Source organism: Pristiophorus japonicus, unplaced genomic scaffold (assembly GCF_044704955.1).
Source record: "Pristiophorus japonicus isolate sPriJap1 unplaced genomic scaffold, sPriJap1.hap1 HAP1_SCAFFOLD_207, whole genome shotgun sequence".
NCBI classification, from domain to species: domain Eukaryota; kingdom Metazoa; phylum Chordata; class Chondrichthyes; family Pristiophoridae; genus Pristiophorus; species Pristiophorus japonicus.
In genome coordinates, this window is record NW_027251767.1 from 891,350 (window position 1) to 903,407 (window position 12,058).

Genomic DNA, 12,058 nt, shown 5'->3' on the forward strand with positions numbered 1-12,058 from the left:
GGCCGCCCTGTGTGTGAGGGAGCAGGCGACAGCGCTGTCTGACTGATGTTTTGCCTGAAAGGGAGTGCTGAGTGCTTTGAAGTGTTGCTGCTCTGCAGTTTGTTGAATGCACTACAATGTATCCCATATTGTACCGAATTGTACTTGAACTGAAAAGCAAGGAAATGTATCGAACGGAACTGCCGTCAGCACCCAAATGTAGTGTATGGGATTGCTGACCGCAGCTAAATGTACTGAACTGCTTTTGAATGGACTGTACAAATTTTTATATGCAAATTTTGAAATTTAAAAAAACTCTGTGCTGGTGAGCAGACACAAATGCTCAAGCATAACAGCTGTGTGAAGGTGGATGCAGAGTGCATTCAGGTTTGAGACGAGAAAAGTGGTGTCATGCTCCTTCGTGGCAACATGATGCACCACAAAGTGATGAGAACTGGTTTGAGCGAATTGCTGCTTAATCCAAAAGTACACTAGCTCCTTCGAGCCAGAATTGAACCAGCGACCGAAGGATGACTTTGCTGAGTATTCCACTACAGTCCTCCGCTCTACCAACTGAGCTATCGAAGGGAAGCGCCAAAGATTTTTCTGTGCGATGATTGTTTTCCGTGAGCATGTTGACGCATCTGGACTCGTGGCGTGGCCTGTGCGTCTTCAGTACCAGCCCATGCTGCAGCGCGGTGGGACTGTCAACCGCCAGAAACTCTTTACAGCCTGGAAAACGCGTGTGACTAACAATCACAAGAGTGTAGCTTTGACTTCTTATCAGGCTCGCAGATTTTTTGCAAGCTGCGCATTCTGAATTTAAAGACCTTGCAAGCTGCCCGACTTGGTCGTGCTGCCTGGCCGCTTGCATGGCAAGTGCCTTCTTCGCGCAGCAGGCAGCATATCAGTCTGCTCAATCGAAGGTCCTGAGTCAAATGCTCAGAAAAGCAATCAATGCTCGCAAGTCGTTCTTTTGGCTTCTCTCGCCTCATATATCCATCTTTGCAAAAATCAAGACGTCTTGCTTATGACATGGCAGAAAAAGGTTTGCTGTGCTTTGACCCATCTGGCGTGAACTCAGTGACACGTGAGACCACATTTCTTTCTGGAGAATTGCTCTGAGCCAAAAGCAGAGTGGAGAATGCAGGCATCGAAACCCCTACCTCTCACATGCTAAGCGAGCGCTCTACCATTTGAGCTAATTCCCCAGTAGCTTCTTGCAGGTTTCCCTCATTTGCTTCTCAGTCGCCTTTTCGCACTCGTCTCCAAGCTGCTCCACGACCATCAGAGAACTGGCCCACTCCTTGTATCCAATCGACATTGCGGAGCAGCAGCGAGCGAGCAACAGCAGGACGCGAAGCCACAGTAACGAAGAAAGAAGCCGAGAAGAGCACGAGACCGTGGAAGGGAAGCGAGGTGACCGGAAAGTAGCGGCCGCCCTGTGTGTGAGGGAGCAGGCGACAGCGCTGTCTGACTGATGTTTTGCCTGAAAGGGAGTGCTGAGTGCTTTGAAGTGTTGCTGCTCTGCAGTTTGTTGAATGCACTACAATGTATCCCATATTGTACCGAATTGTACTTGAACTGAAAAGCAAGGAAATGTATCGAACGGAACTGCCGTCAGCACCCAAATGTAGTGTATGGGATTGCTGACCGCAGCTAAATGTACTGAACTGCTTTTGAATGGACTGTACAAATTTTTATATGCAAATTTTGAAATTTAAAAAAACTCTGTGCTGGTGAGCAGACACAAATGCTCAAGCATAACAGCTGTGTGAAGGTGGATGCAGAATGCTTTCAGGTTTGAGACGAGAAAAGTGGTGTCCTGCTCCTTCGTGGCAACATGATGCACCACAAAGTGATGAGAACTGGTTTGAGCGAATTGCTGCTTAATCCAAAAGTACACTAGCTCCTTCGAGCCAGAATTGAACCAGCGACCGAAGGATGACTTTGCTGAGTATTCCACTACAGTCCTCCGCTCTACCAACTGAGCTATCGAAGGGAAGCGCCAAAGATTTTTCTGTGCGATGATTGTTTTCCGTGAGCATGTTGACGCATCTGGACTCGTGGCGTGGCCTGTGCGTCTTCAGTACCAGCCCATGCTGCAGCGCGGTGGGACTGTCAACCGCCAGAAACTCTTTACAGCCTGGAAAACGCGTGTGACTAACAATCACAAGAGTGTAGCTTTGACTTCTTATCAGGCTCGCAGATTTTTTGCAAGCTGCGCATTCTGAATTTAAAGACCTTGCAAGCTGCCCGACTTGGTCGTGCTGCCTGGCCGCTTGCATGGCAAGTGCCTTCTTCGCGCAGCAGGCAGCATATCAGTCTGCTCAATCGAAGGTCCTGAGTCAAATGCTCAGAAAAGCAATCAATGCTCGCAAGTCGTTCTTTTGGCTTCTCTCGCCTCATATATCCATCTTTGCAAAAATCAAGACGTCTTGCTTATGACATGGCAGAAAAAGGTTTGCTGTGCTTTGACCCATCTGGCGTGAACTCAGTGACACGTGAGACCACATTTCTTTCTGGAGAATTGCTCTGAGCCAAAAGCAGAGTGGAGAATGCAGGCATCGATCCCCCTACCTCTCACATGCTAAGCGAGCGCTCTACCATTTGAGCTAATTCCCCAGTAGCTTCTTGCAGGTTTCCCTCATTTGCTTCTCAGTCGCCTTTTCGCACTCGTCTCCAAGCTGCTCCACGACCATCAGAGAACTGGCCCACTCCTTGTATCCAATCGACATTGCGGAGCAGCAGCGAGCGAGCAACAGCAGGACGCGAAGCCACAGTAACGAAGAAAGAAGCCGAGAAGAGCACGAGACCGTGGAAGGGAAGCGAGGTGACCGGAAAGTAGCGGCCGCCCTGTGTGTGAGGGAGCAGGCGACAGCGCTGTCTGACTGATGTTTTGCCTGAAAGGGAGTGCTGAGTGCTTTGAAGTGTTGCTGCTCTGCAGTTTGTTGAATGCACTACAATGTATCCCATATTGTACCGAATTGTACTTGAACTGAAAAGCAAGGAAATGTATCGAACGGAACTGCCGTCAGCACCCAAATGTAGTGTATGGGATTGCTGACCGCAGCTAAATGTACTGAACTGCTTTTGAATGGACTGTACAAATTTTTATATGCAAATTTTGAAATTTAAAAAAACTCTGTGCTGGTGAGCAGACACAAATGCTCAAGCATAACAGCTGTGTGAAGGTGGATGCAGAGTGCATTCAGGTTTGAGACGAGAAAAGTGGTGTCATGCTCCTTCGTGGCAACATGATGCACCATAAAGTGATGAGAACTGGTTTGAGCGAATTGCTGCTTAATCCAAAAGTACACTAGCTCCTTCGAGCCGGAATTGAACCAGCGACCGAAGGATGACTTTGCTGAGTATTCCACTACAGTCCTCCGCTCTACCAACTGAGCTATCGAAGGGAAGCGCCAAAGATATTTCTGTGCGATGATTGTTTTCCGTGAGCATGTTGACGCATCTGGACTCGTGGCGTGGCCTGTGCGTCTTCAGTACCAGCCCATGCTGCAGCGCGGTGGGACTGTCAACCGCCAGCGACTCTTTACAGCCTGGAAAACGCGTGTGACTAACAATCACAAGAGTGTAGCTTTGACTTCTTATCAGGCTCGCAGATTTTTTGCAAGCTGCGCATTCTGAATTTAAAGACCTTGCAAGCTGCCCGACTTGGTCGTGCTGCCTGGCCGCTTGCATGGCAAGTGCCTTCTTCGCGCAGCAGGCAGCATATCAGTCTGCTCAATCGAAGGTCCTGAGTCAAATGCTCAGAAAAGCAATCAATGCTCGCAAGTCGTTCTTTTGGCTTCTCTCGCCTCATATATCCATCTTTGCAAAAATCAAGACGTCTTGCTTATGACATGGCAGAAAAAGGTTTGCTGTGCTTTGACCCATCTGGCGTGAACTCAGTGACACGTGAGACCACATTTCTTTCTGGAGAATTGCTCTGAGCCAAAAGCAGAGTGGAGAATGCAGGCATCGATCCCCCTACCTCTCACATGCTAAGCGAGCGCTCTACCATTTGAGCTAATTCCCCAGTAGCTTCTTGCAGGTTTCCCTCATTTGCTTCTCAGTTGCCTTTTCGCACTTGTCTCCAAGCTGCTCCACGACCATCAGAGAACTGGCCCACTCCTTGTATCCAATCGACATTGCGGAGCAGCAGCGAGCGAGCAACAGCAGGACGCGAAGCCACAGTAACGAAGAAAGAAGCCGAGAAGAGCACGAGACCGTGGAAGGGAAGCGAGGTGACCGGAAAGTAGCGGCCGCCCTGTGTGTGAGGGAGCAGGCGACAGCGCTGTCTGACTGATAGCCAACTTGTTTTGCCTGAAAGGGAGTGCTGAGTGCTTTGAAGTGTTGCTGCTCTGCAGTTTGTTGAATGCACTACAATGTATCCCATATTGTACCGAATTGTACTTGAACTGAAAAGCAAGGAAATGTATCGAACGGAACTGCCGTCAGCACCCAAATGTAGTGTATGGGATTGCTGACCGCAGCTAAATGTACTGAACTGCTTTTGAATGGACTGTACAAATTTTTATATGCAAATTTTGAAATTTAAAAAAACTCTGTGCTGGTGAGCAGACACAAATGCTCAAGCATAACAGCTGTGTGAAGGTGGATGCAGAGTGCATTCAGGTTTGAGACGAAAAAAGTGGTGTCATGCTCCTTCGGGGCAACATGATGCACCATAAAGTGATGAGAACTGGTTTGAGCGAATTGCTGCTTAATCCAAAAGTACACTAGCTCCTTCGAGCCGGAATTGAACCAGCGACCTAAGGATGACTTTGCTGAGTATTCCACTACAGTCCTCCGCTCTACCAACTGAGCTATCGAAGGGAAGCGCCAAAGATTTTTCTGTGCGATGATTGTTTTCCGTGAGCATGTTCACGCATCTGGACTCGTGGCGTGGCCTGTGCGTCTTCAGTACCAGCCCATGCTGCAGCGCGGTGGGACTGTCAACCGCCAGCTACTCTTTACAGCCTGGAAAACGCGTGTGACTAACAATCACAAGAGTGTAGCTTTGACTTCTTATCAGGCTCGCACATTTTTTGCAAGCTGCGCATTCTGAATTTAAAGACCTTGCAAGCTGCCCGACTTGGTCGTGCTGCCTGGCCGCTTGCATGGCAAGTGCCTTCTTCGCGCAGCAGGCAGCATATCAGTCTGCTCAATCGAAGGTCCTGAGTCAAATGCTCAGAAAAGCAATCAATGCTCGCAAGTCGTTCTTTTGGCTTCTCTCGCCTCATATATCCATCTTTGCAAAAATCAAGACGTCTTGCTTATGACATGGCAGAAAAAGGTTTGCTGTGCTTTGACCCATCTGGCATGAACTCAGTGACACGTGAGACCACATTTCTTTCTGGAGAATTGCTCTGAGCCAAAAGCAGAGTGGAGAATGCAGGCATCGATCCCCCTACCTCTCACATGCTATGCGAGCGCTCTACCATTTGAGCTAATTCCCCAGTAGCTTCTTGCAGGTTTCCCTCATTTGCTTCTCAGTTGCCTTTTCGCACTCGTCTCCAAGCTGCTCCACGACCATCAGAGAACTGGACCACACCTTGTATCCAATCGACATTGCGGAGCAGCAGCGAGCGAGCAACAGCAGGACGCGAAGCCACAGTAACGAAGAAAGAAGCCGAGAAGAGCACGAGACCGTGGAAGGGAAGCGAGGTGACCGGAAAGTAGCGGCCGCCCTGTGTGTGAGGGAGCAGGCGACAGCGCTGTCTGACTGATAGCCAACTTGTTTTGCCTGAAAGGGAGTGCTGAGTGCTTTGAAGTGTTGCTGCTCTGCAGTTTGTTGAATGTACTACAATGTATCCCATATTGTACCGAATTGTACTTGAACTGAAAAGCAAGGAAATGTATCGAACGGAACTGCCGTCAGCACCCAAATGTAGTGTATGGGATTGCTGACCGCAGCTAAATGTACTGAACTGCTTTTGAATGGACTGTACAAATTTTTATATGCAAATTTTGAAATTTAAAAAAACTCTGTGCTGGTGAGCAGACACAAATGCTCAAGCATAACAGCTGTGTGAAGGTGGATGCAGAATGCTTTCAGGTTTGAGACGAGAAAAGTGGTGTCCTGCTCCTTCGTGGCAACATGATGCACCACAAAGTGATGAGAACTGGTTTGAGCGAATTGCTGCTTAATCCAAAAGTACACTAGCTCCTTCGAGCCAGAATTGAACCAGCGACCGAAGGATGACTTTGCTGAGTATTCCACTACAGTCCTCCGCTCTACCAACTGAGCTATCGAAGGGAAGCGCCAAAGATTTTTCTGTGCGATGATTGTTTTCCGTGAGCATGTTGACGCATCTGGACTCGTGGCGTGGCCTGTGCGTCTTCAGTACCAGCCCATGCTGCAGCGCGGTGGGACTGTCAACCGCCAGAAACTCTTTACAGCCTGGAAAACGCGTGTGACTAACAATCACAAGAGTGTAGCTTTGACTTCTTATCAGGCTCGCAGATTTTTTGCAAGCTGCGCATTCTGAATTTAAAGACCTTGCAAGCTGCCCGACTTGGTCGTGCTGCCTGGCCGCTTGCATGGCAAGTGCCTTCTTCGCGCAGCAGGCAGCATATCAGTCTGCTCAATCGAAGGTCCTGAGTCAAATGCTCAGAAAAGCAATCAATGCTCGCAAGTCGTTCTTTTGGCTTCTCTCGCCTCATATATCCATCTTTGCAAAAATCAAGACGTCTTGCTTATGACATGGCAGAAAAAGGTTTGCTGTGCTTTGACCCATCTGGCGTGAACTCAGTGACACGTGAGACCACATTTCTTTCTGGAGAATTGCTCTGAGCCAAAAGCAGAGTGGAGAATGCAGGCATCGATCCCCCTACCTCTCACATGCTAAGCGAGCGCTCTACCATTTGAGCTAATTCCCCAGTAGCTTCTTGCAGGTTTCCCTCATTTGCTTCTCAGTCGCCTTTTCGCACTCGTCTCCAAGCTGCTCCACGACCATCAGAGAACTGGCCCACTCCTTGTATCCAATCGACATTGCGGAGCAGCAGCGAGCGAGCAACAGCAGGACGCGAAGCCACAGTAACGAAGAAAGAAGCCGAGAAGAGCACGAGACCGTGGAAGGGAAGCGAGGTGACCGGAAAGTAGCGGCCGCCCTGTGTGTGAGGGAGCAGGCGACAGCGCTGTCTGACTGATGTTTTGCCTGAAAGGGAGTGCTGAGTGCTTTGAAGTGTTGCTGCTCTGCAGTTTGTTGAATGCACTACAATGTATCCCATATTGTACCGAATTGTACTTGAACTGAAAAGCAAGGAAATGTATCGAACGGAACTGCCGTCAGCACCCAAATGTAGTGTATGGGATTGCTGACCGCAGCTAAATGTACTGAACTGCTTTTGAATGGACTGTACAAATTTTTATATGCAAATTTTGAAATTTAAAAAAACTCTGTGCTGGTGAGCAGACACAAATGCTCAAGCATAACAGCTGTGTGAAGGTGGATGCAGAGTGCATTCAGGTTTGAGACGAGAAAAGTGGTGTCATGCTCCTTCGTGGCAACATGATGCACCATAAAGTGATGAGAACTGGTTTGAGCGAATTGCTGCTTAATCCAAAAGTACACTAGCTCCTTCGAGCCGGAATTGAACCAGCGACCGAAGGATGACTTTGCTGAGTATTCCACTACAGTCCTCCGCTCTACCAACTGAGCTATCGAAGGGAAGCGCCAAAGATTTTTCTGTGCGATGATTGTTTTCCGTGAGCATGTTCACGCATCTGGACTCGTGGCGTGGCCTGTGCGTCTTCAGTACCAGCCCATGCTGCAGCGCGGTGGGACTGTCAACCGCCAGCTACTCTTTACAGCCTGGAAAACGCGTGTGACTAACAATCACAAGAGTGTAGCTTTGACTTCTTATCAGGCTCGCACATTTTTTGCAAGCTGCGCATTCTGAATTTAAAGACCTTGCAAGCTGCCCGACTTGGTCGTGCTGCCTGGCCGCTTGCATGGCAAGTGCCTTCTTCGCGCAGCAGGCAGCATATCAGTCTGCTCAATCGAAGGTCCTGAGTCAAATGCTCAGAAAAGCAATCAATGCTCGCAAGTCGTTCTTTTGGCTTCTCTCGCCTCATATATCCATCTTTGCAAAAATCAAGACGTCTTGCTTATGACATGGCAGAAAAAGGTTTGCTGTGCTTTGACCCATCTGGCATGAACTCAGTGACACGTGAGACCACATTTCTTTCTGGAGAATTGCTCTGAGCCAAAAGCAGAGTGGAGAATGCAGGCATCGATCCCCCTACCTCTCACATGCTATGCGAGCGCTCTACCATTTGAGCTAATTCCCCAGTAGCTTCTTGCAGGTTTCCCTCATTTGCTTCTCAGTTGCCTTTTCGCACTCGTCTCCAAGCTGCTCCACGACCATCAGAGAACTGGACCACACCTTGTATCCAATCGACATTGCGGAGCAGCAGCGAGCGAGCAACAGCAGGACGCGAAGCCACAGTAACGAAGAAAGAAGCCGAGAAGAGCACGAGACCGTGGAAGGGAAGCGAGGTGACCGGAAAGTAGCGGCCGCCCTGTGTGTGAGGGAGCAGGCGACAGCGCTGTCTGACTGATAGCCAACTTGTTTTGCCTGAAAGGGAGTGCTGAGTGCTTTGAAGTGTTGCTGCTCTGCAGTTTGTTGAATGTACTACAATGTATCCCATATTGTACCGAATTGTACTTGAACTGAAAAGCAAGGAAATGTATCGAACGGAACTGCCGTCAGCACCCAAATGTAGTGTATGGGATTGCTGACCGCAGCTAAATGTACTGAACTGCTTTTGAATGGACTGTACAAATTTTTATATGCAAATTTTGAAATTTAAAAAAACTCTGTGCTGGTGAGCAGACACAAATGCTCAAGCATAACAGCTGTGTGAAGGTGGATGCAGAATGCTTTCAGGTTTGAGACGAGAAAAGTGGTGTCCTGCTCCTTCGTGGCAACATGATGCACCACAAAGTGATGAGAACTGGTTTGAGCGAATTGCTGCTTAATCCAAAAGTACACTAGCTCCTTCGAGCCAGAATTGAACCAGCGACCGAAGGATGACTTTGCTGAGTATTCCACTACAGTCCTCCGCTCTACCAACTGAGCTATCGAAGGGAAGCGCCAAAGATTTTTCTGTGCGATGATTGTTTTCCGTGAGCATGTTGACGCATCTGGACTCGTGGCGTGGCCTGTGCGTCTTCAGTACCAGCCCATGCTGCAGCGCGGTGGGACTGTCAACCGCCAGAAACTCTTTACAGCCTGGAAAACGCGTGTGACTAACAATCACAAGAGTGTAGCTTTGACTTCTTATCAGGCTCGCAGATTTTTTGCAAGCTGCGCATTCTGAATTTAAAGACCTTGCAAGCTGCCCGACTTGGTCGTGCTGCCTGGCCGCTTGCATGGCAAGTGCCTTCTTCGCGCAGCAGGCAGCATATCAGTCTGCTCAATCGAAGGTCCTGAGTCAAATGCTCAGAAAAGCAATCAATGCTCGCAAGTCGTTCTTTTGGCTTCTCTCGCCTCATATATCCATCTTTGCAAAAATCAAGACGTCTTGCTTATGACATGGCAGAAAAAGGTTTGCTGTGCTTTGACCCATCTGGCGTGAACTCAGTGACACGTGAGACCACATTTCTTTCTGGAGAATTGCTCTGAGCCAAAAGCAGAGTGGAGAATGCAGGCATCGATCCCCCTACCTCTCACATGCTAAGCGAGCGCTCTACCATTTGAGCTAATTCCCCAGTAGCTTCTTGCAGGTTTCCCTCATTTGCTTCTCAGTCGCCTTTTCGCACTCGTCTCCAAGCTGCTCCACGACCATCAGAGAACTGGCCCACTCCTTGTATCCAATCGACATTGCGGAGCAGCAGCGAGCGAGCAACAGCAGGACGCGAAGCCACAGTAACGAAGAAAGAAGCCGAGAAGAGCACGAGACCGTGGAAGGGAAGCGAGGTGACCGGAAAGTAGCGGCCGCCCTGTGTGTGAGGGAGCAGGCGACAGCGCTGTCTGACTGATGTTTTGCCTGAAAGGGAGTGCTGAGTGCTTTGAAGTGTTGCTGCTCTGCAGTTTGTTGAATGCACTACAATGTATCCCATATTGTACCGAATTGTACTTGAACTGAAAAGCAAGGAAATGTATCGAACGGAACTGCCGTCAGCACCCAAATGTAGTGTATGGGATTGCTGACCGCAGCTAAATGTACTGAACTGCTTTTGAATGGACTGTACAAATTTTTATATGCAAATTTTGAAATTTAAAAAAACTCTGTGCTGGTGAGCAGACACAAATGCTCAAGCATAACAGCTGTGTGAAGGTGGATGCAGAGTGCATTCAGGTTTGAGACGAGAAAAGTGGTGTCATGCTCCTTCGTGGCAACATGATGCACCATAAAGTGATGAGAACTGGTTTGAGCGAATTGCTGCTTAATCCAAAAGTACACTAGCTCCTTCGAGCCGGAATTGAACCAGCGACCGAAGGATGACTTTGCTGAGTATTCCACTACAGTCCTCCGCTCTACCAACTGAGCTATCGAAGGGAAGCGCCAAAGATATTTCTGTGCGATGATTGTTTTCCGTGAGCATGTTGACGCATCTGGACTCGTGGCGTGGCCTGTGCGTCTTCAGTACCAGCCCATGCTGCAGCGCGGTGGGACTGTCAACCGCCAGCGACTCTTTACAGCCTGGAAAACGCGTGTGACTAACAATCACAAGAGTGTAGCTTTGACTTCTTATCAGGCTCGCAGATTTTTTGCAAGCTGCGCATTCTGAATTTAAAGACCTTGCAAGCTGCCCGACTTGGTCGTGCTGCCTGGCCGCTTGCATGGCAAGTGCCTTCTTCGCGCAGCAGGCAGCATATCAGTCTGCTCAATCGAAGGTCCTGAGTCAAATGCTCAGAAAAGCAATCAATGCTCGCAAGTCGTTCTTTTGGCTTCTCTCGCCTCATATATCCATCTTTGCAAAAATCAAGACGTCTTGCTTATGACATGGCAGAAAAAGGTTTGCTGTGCTTTGACCCATCTGGCGTGAACTCAGTGACACGTGAGACCACATTTCTTTCTGGAGAATTGCTCTGAGCCAAAAGCAGAGTGGAGAATGCAGGCATCGATCCCCCTATCACTGACATGCTAAGCGAGCGCTCTACCATTTGAGCTAATTCCCCAGTAGCTTTTTGCAGGTTTCCCTCATTTGCTTCTCAGTCGCCTTTTCGCACTCGTCTCCAAGCTGCTCCACGACCATCAGAGAACTGGCCCACTCCTTGTATCCAATCGACATTGCGGAGCAGCAGCGAGCGAGCAACAGCAGGACGCGAAGCCACAGTAACGAAGAAAGAAGCCGAGAAGAGCACGAGACCGTGGAAGGGAAGCGAGGTGACCGGAAAGTAGCGGCCGCCCTGTGTGTGAGGGAGCAGGCGACAGCGCTGTCTGACTGATAGCCAACTTGTTTTGCCTGAAAGGGAGTGCTGAGTGCTTTGAAGTGTTGCTGCTCTGCAGTTTGTTGAATGTACTACAATGTATCCCATATTGTACCGAATTGTACTTGAACTGAAAAGCAAGGAAATGTATCGAACGGAACTGCCGTCAGCACCCAAATGTAGTGTATGGGATTGCTGACCGCAGCTAAATGAACTGAACTGCTTTTGAATGGACTGTACAAATTTTTATATGCAAATTTTGAAATTTAAAAAAACTCTGTGCTGGTGAGCAGACACAAATGCTCAAGCATAACAGCTGTGTGAAGGTGGATGCAGAGTGCATTCAGGTTTGAGACGAGAAAAGTGGTGTCCTGCTCCTTCGTGGCAACATGATGCACCATAAAGTGATGAGAACTGGTTTGAGCGAATTGCTGCTTAATCCAAAAGTACACTAGCTCCTTCGAGCCAGAATTGAACCAGCGACCGAAGGATGACTTTGCTGAGTATTCCACTACAGTCCTCCGCTCTACCAACTGAGCTATCGAAGGGAAGCGCCAAAGATTTTTCTGTGCGATGATTGTTTTCCGTGAGCATGTTCACGCATCTGGACTCGTGGCGTGGCCTGTGCGTCTTCAGTACCAGCCCATGCTGCAGCGCGGTGGGACTGTCAACCGCCAGCTACTCTTTACAG

At 48.9% G+C, this 12,058-nt stretch overlaps 9 non-coding genes across 9 annotated transcripts; all 9 read right to left on the minus strand.

The window, feature by feature from the left end:
* Positions 1–475: 475 nt before the first annotated feature.
* On the minus strand, positions 476–567 carry trnay-gua (transfer RNA tyrosine (anticodon GUA)). The gene is given in 2 exon segments: positions 476–511; positions 531–567. It is a non-coding gene; the product is annotated as a tRNA-Tyr (tRNA).
* Positions 568–1,889: 1,322 nt separating this feature from the next.
* Positions 1,890–1,981, minus strand: trnay-gua (transfer RNA tyrosine (anticodon GUA)). The gene is given in 2 exon segments: positions 1,890–1,925; positions 1,945–1,981. It is a non-coding gene; the product is annotated as a tRNA-Tyr (tRNA).
* A 1,322-nt stretch (positions 1,982–3,303) lies between these two features.
* trnay-gua (transfer RNA tyrosine (anticodon GUA)) lies at positions 3,304–3,395 on the minus strand. The gene is given in 2 exon segments: positions 3,304–3,339; positions 3,359–3,395. It is a non-coding gene; the product is annotated as a tRNA-Tyr (tRNA).
* Positions 3,396–4,726: 1,331 nt separating this feature from the next.
* On the minus strand, positions 4,727–4,818 carry trnay-gua (transfer RNA tyrosine (anticodon GUA)). The gene is given in 2 exon segments: positions 4,727–4,762; positions 4,782–4,818. It is a non-coding gene; the product is annotated as a tRNA-Tyr (tRNA).
* A 1,331-nt stretch (positions 4,819–6,149) lies between these two features.
* Positions 6,150–6,241, minus strand: trnay-gua (transfer RNA tyrosine (anticodon GUA)). The gene is given in 2 exon segments: positions 6,150–6,185; positions 6,205–6,241. It is a non-coding gene; the product is annotated as a tRNA-Tyr (tRNA).
* A 1,322-nt stretch (positions 6,242–7,563) lies between these two features.
* On the minus strand, positions 7,564–7,655 carry trnay-gua (transfer RNA tyrosine (anticodon GUA)). Its single transcript is given in 2 exon segments — positions 7,564–7,599; positions 7,619–7,655. It is a non-coding gene; the product is annotated as a tRNA-Tyr (tRNA).
* A 1,331-nt stretch (positions 7,656–8,986) lies between these two features.
* On the minus strand, positions 8,987–9,078 carry trnay-gua (transfer RNA tyrosine (anticodon GUA)). The gene is given in 2 exon segments: positions 8,987–9,022; positions 9,042–9,078. It is a non-coding gene; the product is annotated as a tRNA-Tyr (tRNA).
* A 1,322-nt stretch (positions 9,079–10,400) lies between these two features.
* On the minus strand, positions 10,401–10,492 carry trnay-gua (transfer RNA tyrosine (anticodon GUA)). Its single transcript is given in 2 exon segments — positions 10,401–10,436; positions 10,456–10,492. It is a non-coding gene; the product is annotated as a tRNA-Tyr (tRNA).
* Positions 10,493–11,823: 1,331 nt separating this feature from the next.
* On the minus strand, positions 11,824–11,915 carry trnay-gua (transfer RNA tyrosine (anticodon GUA)). The gene is given in 2 exon segments: positions 11,824–11,859; positions 11,879–11,915. It is a non-coding gene; the product is annotated as a tRNA-Tyr (tRNA).
* Between the last annotated feature and the right edge of the window lie 143 nt (positions 11,916–12,058).